Source organism: Bubalus bubalis, chromosome 17 (assembly GCF_019923935.1).
Source record: "Bubalus bubalis isolate 160015118507 breed Murrah chromosome 17, NDDB_SH_1, whole genome shotgun sequence".
NCBI lineage: Eukaryota > Metazoa > Chordata > Mammalia > Artiodactyla > Bovidae > Bubalus > Bubalus bubalis.
Window position 1 is genome coordinate 29,820,264 of NC_059173.1, and position 12,850 is coordinate 29,833,113.

Genomic DNA, 12,850 nt, shown 5'->3' on the forward strand with positions numbered 1-12,850 from the left:
TCACATTCCAAGTAGGAAATATTCATTAGATCTAAATATCAAGTTGTTTGCAGAACACGTTCCTGCACAAACTTGTTCCTAAAGCTGCCGAATATTATTTCCGTTTGGTCTTACAGATTGCTTAGACTATTGTCTTCCAGGTTTCGTTCCTCAGTATGTGAAAATACACAGTGCAATGAAACTTGATAAATTGTCCTTTATGAATAAGACATACAGGAATAATATGAACAGGAAAAACTTAACAATTTATCTAATCACGAACTCCAGTGTACTGTGAGAAAAATGAATAAGACTTCTGTTGGTGTAACCAAAAAGAGACATTGAAATATTATATTAAAGTTGCATTTTATGAAAGAAGAGGAATGAAAAACTTATTTTTGGAAAATGTCTACCATAGTGAAAATTTAATCTGATTACTTGTTTGAAGAAAGAGAAAAAATTTTCTAAATAGTCAATGAGTCAATCTTGTAGAGGAAATATTTATGAATCTCACTATTATAAAATGTGAGGAAATGTCATCTATACTTTGGCTAAATGGTTTATAAATAGTTATGTCTTACAATAAAAGTAAATTGCTAAAGAGTCAAAAATATTTGCTACCCTCATAACCACATCTTTCTAAAGTGTTATGCATGGAAAAACACATACCTCAAAATCAAGATATCAGAATTATGCCTCCTACTTTGTCATACCCAAAGGCATGATTATCTAATACCATAGAAACCACACCTTGTTTATGCATTGCTGCTACTCCCTGGAGACAGATTTCTACTCTGGTTCCTCCTCCTATGGTTATAAGATAAGAACCAGATGTTATGATTCCTAAGGAAAGAAAAGTGACAGATTTGAGCAGTGTGTGAATTAGATGACCTGCCTTACAGGCAAATAAGTATCAAATTACATAAAATAATAAATAATTATTTAATAATGAAATAAATCAAGAGTAGCACATCATACGTAAGTAACTGAGAGGCCCACTGATAGTGCTATAATGCTAAATTAAAAGCATACTTAACATGGTTAAAAAGTGGTTCTTTCTCCTAGTCTTGGAAGAGACCCCAAACTACAGGGTGGACAATTCATGTAGGTTTACACACGTTAACAACCTCACCATCAAGTGGGCCTCAGGGTTGGTGAGTGAGTCAATAATCTGAGGGCCTAGAGTCTCACATGGTCCAAAATGTGCCCTAAACTTGGCCTTCTCAATATGTTGTAATCACAGTTACCCTCACTCCATCCCTCACTTTCTTTTCTTCCAACTGGGAGCAGTATAAATGGTAGAGCAGTGATTCAGTAACTGATGCACATAAAGGAAAAAAAAAAAAAAAAGTACTTCTTGACTACCTACTATGTGCCAGATTCTATTCTGAGTGCATTGTACTAATCAGTGGGAAAAGCAAAGGCCTCTGCCTTGATGGAGTTTATAATTTGGAGGAAGCCTACAATGATCAATGAATAAATGAGTCAATGATAACTGTTACAGGGAAAAAAGCAAAAGGAGTCAGCAGTAAGGACAGGAGTGCTTGGGATGTGGCACTGTTTGTAATTCCAATAGTATATTTGGGATAATCCTCTCTAAGCGATCGTCTAGAAGTAGGTGACACTTAGGGTCTGTGATTGTTCACATGGATTAACTGGTGGGCAAGCATTTCAGGCAGGGAAACAGCCAGCAGCAAAGCCCTAAGAAGTCATGCTATAGCATTTGGCTTTTACTGTGAGGGAAAAAGGAAATTGTTGCAGGGTTTTGAGCAACAGAAGGGCAGGGTTTGATCTGCATGTTTAAATTATCACTCTGGCTTCTGTAATGAGACTCCAAGGAGCAAAAGCAGAAACAAAGTCACAAACAGAAAACTGCTAAGTGAATTAAATGAAAACTGATGTCTTCAACCCTGGTGGTAGACATGGAGAGAGTGAGAAATGGCTAGGTTCCAAGAAAGGGGGAGTCATGGGACCAAACTATAAGCATTGTGTTCTTTGGGTACCATAGAGAGGACTCATATATAATGTGGACTCTTGAGTCACTGGGCAATTCCATTTTCTTGGTTTATTCCATGAATAAAGTTGGAAAAATCAGCGCTGACTTAATGTGTGTCTGTCCTAACTTTAACCATTAAACTTTCTGAATCAGATCAAAATTATTTTTCATCAGAATATGGAATAGTTCTTCATTTCAACAACTGTCCCAGGAGCCACTGTGTGGCAAGATAGTGCTACCCACAGCATAGAAGGACACATAAAAAGTAGTCCCTGTATGTTTCAGCAGAGAAAAAGAAACTTAAACAATCAAGGACAAGAGAGAGAGGTCATGATAATGCTAGAAGTAGAGGAGGGTCAAAAAAGGGTGGTTAGTGTTGCAGGGTAGAGGCAGAAGGTAGTTTAACAGAGATATTTGTTTAGGACACCCTTGAAAAGAATATTGAAAGATGAATAATATTCATCACAATTATCAGTGTATTTTGAACAGGAGGGAAATATGAATAAAATAGACACAAAATCCACAAAAGTACTTTAGGACATGTATAAGAGGTGTGGTATGAAAGAAGTGTGGAGTCTCTCACGTCTCAGCCCTCTAACTGCCCTTTTGCTTCAAATTACCTTTGCAAGGATGGTAAAGAATCCACCTGCAATGTGGGGTACCTGAGTTTGATCCCTGGGTTGGGAAGATGCCCTGGAGGAGGACATGGCAACCCACTCTAGTATTGTAGCCTGGAGAATTCCATGTACAGAAGAGTCTGGCAGGGTACACACAGTCCACGGGGTTGCAGAGCCAGACACGACTGACTGATTTTCACTTCACTTCAAATCACTTCTCTTCTATAGCAAATAAACTTGGGAAAGACAGGTAGGACTCCTTCCAGAGCAAAAGGCAGGTTTGTGTTCAGGCATGAGAGATTAGAGTTTTCTGGGCAAGCATGTTTATTTTCCAATATAGAAGGTGAAAGTTCACAAGTTCAGGTTCTTAAGCTGTGCTTCAAGGCCATTGTGTGTAGCATCCACTGAGACCCCTCCAAGTGCCCCCATGATGGAGGGGGGATGCGGGGGAAAGGGCAGGGGTCCCAGATGCAGAGCTTCCAGCTATCTTCTCCCAGTGAGCCAGAGGTGTCCTTGCTACTGTCAATAATGACACATGATAATAGGCACTGAGTGTCCCTAACTAGAGAATCTCACCCGAGCCCCAATGCGTAGAATCTGTCATGTATACATGACAGCAAAAGAAGGTACAAGGAATTGTTATGTAAAACTGGCAGAGTGGAGGGTTGGGAGATAAGGAAGGAAGGAAGGAGGGTTCACATAAGCTACTTTAGTTCTCAGTTCCTCTAGGAGACTAGCTGATACAACAAGACCCAAACCCCTATCATAAATCACACCACCCAGCATGGCTTGGGGCTCACGGGTAAGCAAACATATTTTTTTTAAGTAGTGCATTCCAAGAGCTTAGAGATTACCTCCCAGAAACTGAGAACAGAAGCCAGACCTCTGGACAAGGTTAAATTCTTCACTATACACCCTAAGCCAGTGGTCTCATGTTTTCTGCCAACATCTGTGAAAGTGTGGCAGGCTAACCTATTAGCTTGCAATTAAGGGAAAATCTGACTTTCTGGTTCTTGACAGGAAAATGAAGAGGGATTTACTGAACAATGTATCTAGAAAAGGAGGAAAGCAGGGGTCACAGCACGGACTCCTTTTATGTTTGGTTAAGAGGCTGAACTTTATTCTTTAGCGGGTTCAGTTTATACATCTGTAGAGACAGCAGTCCACATCACAATTTTTTTTTTCCTTAAGCATCATTCAACATCCCCTTTATAGAGATAAAAACTGCAAGTTGTTAGAATAATTCAAATTTGGGAGTTTTCAGAAAGTGTTCTGGAAATCTAGAGGGTGAAGGCATTGAAGATGTTGGCAATAAGCAGACTGAATTAGTTATCCAGACTCAATCAACTGGATCAGTGAGTCTTGAGGGAAAGCTAGTGGCAGGGACAAAAGACAGGTCCAGAAGAATAGTAAATAAAGAACAGATGTCTGAGGTGTAGAGGAGGAAGATTGGGAATGACAGAACAATATGGTGAAAGATCGGAATACTAGAGTTTAACACTTCATAATTTGAAAAATGAACTAATAGCAATATCCAGGATCCACTATAAGTGCGGGTCAGTCATGTCATAGTCATGAATGACTATGACAACATTTTAGACCATAAAAGTATTGTATAGGTGTACCTCCATGTTATTTGTGCTTCACAGATACTGCACTGTTCATGAATTGAAGGTGTGTAGTGACCCTGCCTTGAGCAAGTCTACCAGGGCCATGTTTCCAACAGCAATTGCTCGCTTTATATCTCTGTGGCACATTTTGATAATTCCCACAATATTTCAAACCTTCCAGCAGCAAAAGATTACACCTTGCTAAGGCCTCTGGTGATGGTTAGCATTTCTTTAGCAATAAGGTATTTTTAAAATTAAGGTGTGTATGTTGTTTTTTATTTTTTTATTTAAATTTATTTATTTTAATTGGAGGACATAATACTATTGCACACTTAATAGACTATAGTGTATTGTAAATAGATACTTTTTTTAAATTTTATTTTATTTTTAAACTTTACATAATTGTATTAGTTTTGCAAAATATCAAAATGAATCCGCCACAGGTATACATGTGTTCCCCATCCTGAACCCTCCTCCCTCCTCCCTCCCCATACCCTCCCTCTGGGTCGTCCCAGTGCACCAGCCCCAAGCATCCAGTATCGTGCATCGAACCTGGACTGGCAACTCGTTTCATACATGATATTTTACATGTTTCAATGCCATTCTCCCAAATCTTCCCACCCTCTCCCTCTCCCACAGAGTCCATAAAACTGTTTTATACATCAGCGTCTCTTTTGCTGTCTCGTATTCAGGGTTATTGTTACCATCTTTCTAAATTCCATATATATGCGTTAGTATACTGTATTGGTGTTTTTCTTTCTGGCTTACTTCACTCTGTATAATAGGCTCCAGTTTCATCCACCTCATTAGAACTGATTCAAATGTATTCTTTTTAATGGCTAAGTAATACTCCATTGTGTATATGTACCACGGCTTTCTTATCCATTCATCTGCTGATGGACATCTAGGTTGCTTCCATGTCCTGGCTATTATAAACAGTGCTGCGATGAACATTGGGGTACACATGTCTCTTTCCCTTCTGGTTTCCTCAGTGTGTATGCCCAGCAGTGGGATTGCTGGATCATAAGGCAGGTCTATTTCCAGTTTTTTAAGGAATCTCCACACTGTTCTCCATAGTGGCTGTACTAGTTTGCATTCCCACCAACACTGTAAGAGGGTTCCCTTTTCTCCACACCCTCTCCAGCATTTATTACTTGTAGACTTTTGGATCGCAGCCATTCTGACTGGTGTGAAATGGTACCTCATAGTGGTTTTGATTTGTATTTCTCTGATAATGAGTGATGTTGAGCATCTTTTCATGTGTTTGTTAGTCATCTGTATGTCTTCTTTGGAGAAATGTCTATTTAGTTCTTTGGCCCATTTTTTGATTGGGTCATTTATTTTTCCGGAGTTGAGCTGTAGGAGTTGCTTGTATATTCTCGAGATTAGTTGTTTGTCAGTTGCTTCATTTGCTATTATCTTCTCCCATTCTGAAGGCTGTCTTTTCACCTTGCTAATAGTTTCCTTTGATGTGCAGAAGCTTTTAAGGTTAATTAGGTCCCATTTGTTTATTTTTGCTTTTATTTCCAATATGCTGGGAGGTGGGTCATAGAGGATCCTGCTGTGATGTATGTCAGAGAGTGTTTTGCCTATGTTCTCCTCTAGGAGTTTTATAGTTACTGGTCTTACGTTGAGATCTTTAATCCATTTTGAGTTTAGTTTTGTGTATGGTGTTAGAAAGTGTTCTAGTTTCATTCTTTTACAAGTGGTTGACCAGATTTCCCAGCACCACTTGTTAAAGAAATTGTCTTTAATCCATTGTATATTCTTGCCTCCTTTGTCAAAGATAAGGTGTCCATAGGTGCGTGGATTTATCTCTGGGCTTTCTATTTTGTTCCATTGATCTATATTTCTGTCTTTGTGCCAGTACCATACTGTCTTGATGACTGTGGCTTTGTAGTAGAGCCTGAAGTAAGGTAGGTTGATTCCTCCAGTTCCATTCTTCTTTCTCAAGATCACTTTGGCTATTCGAGGTTTTTTGTATTTCCATACAAATTGTGAAATTATTTGTTCTAGCTTTGTGAAGAATACCGTTGGTAGCTTGATAGGGATTGCATTGAATCTATAGATTGCTTTGGGTAGTATACTCATTTTCACTATATTGATTCTTCCAATCCATGAACATGGTATATTTCTCCATCTGTTGGTGTCCTCTTTGATTTCTTTCACCAGTGTTTTATAATTTTCTGTATATAGGTCTTTAGTTTCTTTAGGTAGATATATTCCTAAGTATTTTATTCTTTCCATTGCAATGGTGAATGGAATTGTTTCCTTAATTTCTCTTTCTGTTTTCTCATTATTAGTGTATAGGAATGCAAGGGATTTCTGTGTGTTGATTTTATATCCTGCAACTTTACTATAGTCATTGATTAGTTCTAGTAATTTTCTGGTGGAGTCTTTAGGGTTTTCTATGTAGAGGATCATGTCATCTGCAAATAGTGAGAGCTTTACTTCTTCTTTTCCAATTTGGATTCCTTTTATTTCTTTTTCTGCTCTGATTGCTGTGGCCAAAACTTCGAAAACTATGTTGAATAGTAATGGTGAAAGTGGGCACCCTTGTCTTGTTCCTGACTTTAGAGGAAATGCTTTCAATTTTTCACCATTGAGGATAATGTTTGCTGTGGGTTTGTCATACATAGCTTTTATTATGTTGAGGTATGTTCCTTCTATTCCTGCTTTCTGGAGAGTTTTGATCACAAATGGATGTTGAATTTTGTCAAAGGCTTCCTCTGCATCTATTGAGATAATCATATGGTTTTTATTTTTCAATTTGTTAATGTGGTGTATTACAGTGATTGATTTGAGGATATTGAAGAATCCTTGCATCCCTGGGATAAAGCCCACTTGGTCATGGTGTATGATCTAGCAATCAGAATCCAACAACACATTAAGAAGATCATAAATAGATACTTTTATTGAAGTATGCTTAGCTTACAATATTGTGTTGTTCTCAGTTGTACAGCAAAGTGATAAAGTTACACATATATACATGTTTTCAGATTCTTTTCCATTCTAGATTATTGCAAGACATTGAAAGTAGTTCCCTATGTTATAAAGTAGATCCTTGTTTATGTCATATCCAGTTGTATATATCTGTTAATCCTAAACTCCTAATTTATACACTGGGTTGCCAAAAACAATTATTACTTGCTTTATTATATTTGCTTTATTGTGATGGAATGAAACTTGCAATATCTCTGAGGTATGCCTGTAAATTTGAAACTAAAATTAATCGTATAAAAAACATTAAAGTCACTGAAATGGATGCAAGGCATCACAAGAAAGGAAAACAAGATACTCTAGAAGCTAAAATCCTAGATGAATGTAGAGGGTGTAGTCTGTAAATGATCACCAAAAGGACTCAAAGAGTCATGTCTGTGACAAAAACCTGAGCTAAGGAAGTGTGACTGTTGTTGAAATTCTCAATGGAGAGCTAAAGAACACCTCTGTCGTCTGAAGACTCAACACCCTGGGTTTGGGTGGACTTGGAAGGAAAGTTCTGGAAACTCGATGAGCTCCAGGTCTCAAAACATAGAAAGGAGTGAGTGTGGAGGGGTTATTGAGCATTCTCTAAAGAAACCAGACAGGAATGTTTGCTCATGATGAACCTGGCAGAAAAAGTACAACCATTCATGTTTTAATGGTTGATTGCATGTGTGGACATGGCTGGGCCATGAGGGTGGGAGTCAGGGATAAGTGCCTGGATATGAGGTTAAGCATCATTCTGGATGTACCTTGGAGGTGTTTTGGGATAAGATGAACATTTGAATTGATGTGAGTCAGCCCTCCCTAAAAGTTGTGGCCCCCATCTCACCCACTGAAGGCCTGGGTAGAACAAATGCTCAGGAGGGGAGAAGTCACTCTCTGACCGTGTCCCACCTTTGGACTTGGACATGGACTGGAGCTTCACCACCAGCTCTCCTGGGCTCCAGCTCACCTACTGCACATGGCAGAGCTTCTCAGCTGCCATAACCATGTGCATCAGCTCCTTAAAATAAATCATTTATTAACAGATCATATATATTTATATATACTATATCTTACTGGTTCTGTTTCTCTGGAGAACGAAGCCCTAATACACAGGGGGTGATGCTCTCAATGGGACAGACAGTGGAAGAGACCCTGGAAAAACCAGTGGCATGGTGTGATGAGTGTGAGGTCCCAAGAATGAGACACGATCTGGGATAGCTTCCTGACAAAGCTTGAGGTCTCAACTAGAGTTGAAGGCCTGAGACAATATTATCAGAGTTTAATCTTTGCCAAAGTTTGCACTGGGATGGTATGAAAACTTCTAATTAGGAGTTGCTGAAAGGATAAGCTGGCTTCCTACACACTGTCTCCTGGTAAGATTGACATTCACACTCTTGTTTGAGTTACACATCAACAATATAAATTATAATGACTTTGGGTAAGAAGACCAAATACCTCCAGAGGTGATTGGGCGAGAAATATATTCTTTAAAATGGAAAAAGTGCTTGTAGTGAGTAGTAACTAAAGCATAACAATGTCACACACCCTGTAATGGATATAGACGATAATATTGTCCAATAAGTAGGACTAATGTGTGAAATGTCACGGCAACCTTATTGCAGTATATACTGATAAATGTATCAATTGTATTACAGTATATAAATGTGTCAAAGTAGCATACGATACACCTTAAACTTATACAATATCTTATGTTGTTTAGTCAATAAAACAGACTATAAAATTTAACTGAAATCACTGCAATTAGATGTACCTATATAGTTTCCCTTAAAAGTCTAAATCATAGAAGGAATTCAGGAACAGGATAATAACCACCTGAAATAATGAGAATAAACAGAGATGAAAGACACTGAGTGGGGAAACAGAGATTCCGATGAAAGACTGTTTTCTTAAATTGGCCATTACCAAGGAAACTGACACTGCATCTTTTCAAGTCTTCATATTTCCTTCTACTTCTACTTAAATTTGAGAATCATAGTGTGATCCTTTGAATCCTGGGGTGGTGCTACTCACACATTCAAAGTTGTGATTTCCAAGAAGATCCAGGTTCAACACCAACAGCTGAACATGAAGCTACTAGAAAAATGTCATCACTTCATTTTCAGTTAACAAATTTCTCTCAGAACATGACAGTTCTCATACATTGAGAGGTTAAAGAACACTCTCCCAAGAAGTAGAAAGAGCGGAGGAAGTTTTAAGAGCTGACATTTAATGGAATTCTTCACTTTTCTTGGGCCATAAAGCTCTGTGAATCCTGTGATCTCCTTATCAGGATAAAGCATAAAAATGCCTAGGAGGATAAAAGAATTCAAGTGTACTGAAATTCACTTACCAAAATATTGCTTTAAAATATTGATGTTCTGATATGCATTCTTCCTCAGTAAGACATTACAAAATAAAATATATAAAAGGATCTAATAACCATCATAATTTTAAAAAATATATGTTTTATTTATTTTTTGTTTATTTACTTGTTGCCTTTTGCTGGTTCTTCATTGTTGCATGCGGGCTTTCACTAGTTGCGGTGAATGGGTGCTCCTCTTTAGTGGCAGTGTGCAGTCTTCTCTCTGCAGTGACTTCTCTTGTTGCAGAGCATGGGCCCAAAGATGCGTGTAGGCTTCGGTAGTTGCAGGATTGAGCTCTAGACCTCAGGCTCAGTAGTTAATGGTTCAGGAGCCTAGGAATAGGACAGCCATCCTGTAAAGTGGCCAAGAGATTCCATTTGAATATACATTCTAGACTCTTGGGTGAAATTATCATATATGTACAGTAGGAGCAATTATTTTATTACAGTGTTCTTAGTAAAGTGTAAAACGGTAAGCAGCCTAGTCGTAGTGGTGGTTTAGTTGCTAAGTCATGTCTGACTCTTTGTGACCTCATGGATTGAGGCCACCAGGCTCCTTTTTCCAGGGAATTTCCCGGGTAAGAATATTTGAGTGACTTGCCATTTCCTTCTCCAGGGAATCTTCCAGACCCAGGGACTGAAACTATGTCTCTTGCATTACAGGCAGATTCTTTTAAACACTGAGCCACCAGTGAAGCCCAAGTAACCAAATGGCTTATAAATTAAAAAGAGCTTTTATATAAGATGGGATTTGCTACTAAGAGGAAACATTACAGAGAGTTAAATGGTATATACTTTGCCATGGTAGTTTTATGGGTATCACTACCAATGGTCATAGGACACTATCTACAAAGGTATCTACAAAGGTATCAACATTAGTAGCAGTAGTCATGGGCCACAGGGAAATTTCTAAGACATATATTGAGTGGAGAGGGCAGCAAGCACAGGAAAGTATGATTCATTCTTTAAAAAAAAAACCTGCAGTCAAAATAATGCTAATCATTTCTCATGGAATACACATGGAAATCAAGATGGAGGATCAATTTCACTATCATTATTTGGAATTCTTTATCAGGTAGATTCCCTATCTCTTCCTCTTTTGTTTGGTTTGGTGGGCATTTATCCTGTTCTTTTACCTGCTGGGTATTCCTCTGTCTCTTCATCTTGTTTAAATTGCTGAGTTTGGGGTGTCCTTTCTGTACTCTGGAAGTTTGTGGATATATGGAATTTAGAAAGATGGTAACAATGACCCTGTATACGAGACAGCAAAAGAGACACTGATGTATAGAACAGTCTTTTGGACTCTGTGGGAGAGGGAGAGGGTGGGATGATTTGGGAGAATGGCATTGAAATATGTATAATATCATATATGAAACGAGTCGCCAGTCCAGGTTCGATGCATGATACTGGATGCTTGGGGCTGGTGCACTGGGATGACCCAGAGGGATGGTATGGGGAGGAAGGAGGGAGGAGGGTTCAGGATGGGGAACACATGTATACCTGTGGCAGATTCATTTTGATATATGGCAAAACCAATACAATATTGTAAAGTTAAATAAAATAAAATTTAAAAATAAATAAATAAAAAATAAACCCTACAGGTGTAATGAAAAAGAAGTTTTAGCACATACATAAATGAACTTGCAATAAAACTTTATTTATTAAAAAAAAAAAAAAGATGGAGGATACAGAAGGAACATACAGACAGACTTCAGACATAAAGTGGGTTTGGTTCCAGATACTGCAATAAACCAAATATCAAATAAAACAAGTCACAGGAATTTTTTGATTTCCCAGTGGAAATTAAAGTTACGTTTACACTAAACTGTTTTCTGTTAGATATGCAATAGCATATGTCTAAAAAGTACTTTATAGGAAAAGGAGTACGTCAAGGCTGTATATTGTCACCCTGCTTATTTAACTTATATGCAGAGTACATCATGAGAAAAACTGGGCTGTAAGAAGCACATGCTGAAATCAAGATAGCTGGGAGAAATACCAATAACCTCAGATATGCAGATGACACCACCCTTATGGCAGAAAGTGAAGAGGAACTAAAAAGCCTCTTAATGAAAGTGAAAGAGGAGAGTGAAAAAGTTGGCTTAAAGCTCAACATTCAGAAAATGAAGATCATGGCATCTGGTCCCATCACTTCATGGGAAATAGATGAGGAAACAGTGGAAACAGTGTCAGACTTTATTATGGGGGGCTCCAAAATCACTGCAGATGGTGATTACAGCCATGAAATTAAAAGACGCTTACTCCTTGGAAGGAAAGTTATGACCAAATTAGATAGCATATTCAAAAGCAGAGACATTACTTTGCCAACAAAGGTCTGTCTAGTCAAGGCTATGGTTTTTCCAGTGGTCATGTATGGATGTGAAAGTTGGACTGTGAAGAAAGTTGAGCTCTGAAGAATTGATGCTTTTGAACTGTGGTGTTGGAGCAGACTCTTGAGAGTCCCTTGGACTGCACGGAGATCCAACCCGTTGGTCCTGGTGTTCGTTGGAAGGACTGATGCTAAAGCTGAAACTCCAATACTTTGGCCATCTCATGCGAAGAGTTGACTCCTTGGAAAAGACTCTGATGCTAGGAGGGATTGGGGGCAGGAGGAGAAGGGGACGACAGAGGATGAGATGGCTGGATGGCATCACTGACTCGATGCACATGAGTTTGGGTGAACTCCGGGAGTTGGTGATGGACAGGGAGGCCTAGGGTGCTGCAGTTCATGGGGTCACAAAGAGTCGGACACAACTGAGCGACTGAACTGAACTGAACTGAACTGAAAAAGTACTTTAATTTAAAAGTGCTTTATTACTAAAAAATGCTAACCACCATCTGAGCCTTAAGTGAGTCATAACCATATTGCTGGTGGAGAGTCTTGCCATGATGTTCGATGGCTGCTGACTGATCAGGGTGTGGTTGCTGAAGGTTGAGGTGGCACTTTCTTAAAATAAGACAGTAATGAAGTTTGCTGCATCAATTGACTTCTCCTGTCACTGATTTCTCTGTAGCTTGCTATGATATTTGATCATATTTAACCCACAGAAGAACCTTTGAAAATTGGATTCAAGCCTCTCAAACCCTTCCACTGCTTTATCAACAAAGTTTATGTCATATTTTAAATCCTTTGTTGTCATTTCAACAATCTTCACAGCATCTTCATCAGCATTAGATTCCATCTCAAGAAACCATTTTGTTTGCTCGCCCATAAGAAGCAACTCCACATCTGTTTAAGTTTTATCACAAGACTGCAGCAATTCAGTCACGTCTTCAGGCTTCACTTCTAATGCTGGTTATCTTGCTGTTTCCACCA